Raw genomic sequence first — 234 nt, 5'->3', positions numbered from 1 at the left:
GCCTTCTTGCGGCCATTCAGATTTAGGTTTCTTATCAGGGACACTCTTGAGAGGGGGTTCGCTGTCTATTTTGCTGGAAGGTATCGAAATAGGGAATGTGGTTTTAATTTAAAGAGATTGGAATGAAAGACTCCATATTTCTAGTTATTTATGAAACTTATATATAAATTTGAATGCCTATATAGATAAAAAGAGAGAGAGAGGAGAGAGAGAGAGAGAGAGAGAGAGAGAGAG

Source organism: Trachymyrmex cornetzi, unplaced genomic scaffold, assembly GCF_001594075.2.
Source record: "Trachymyrmex cornetzi isolate Tcor2-1 unplaced genomic scaffold, Tcor1.1 scaffold255, whole genome shotgun sequence".
Taxonomy (NCBI): domain Eukaryota; kingdom Metazoa; phylum Arthropoda; class Insecta; order Hymenoptera; family Formicidae; genus Trachymyrmex; species Trachymyrmex cornetzi.
The sequence above is the reverse complement of the archived record's forward strand: the minus strand, read 5'-3'. Positions refer to the sequence as shown.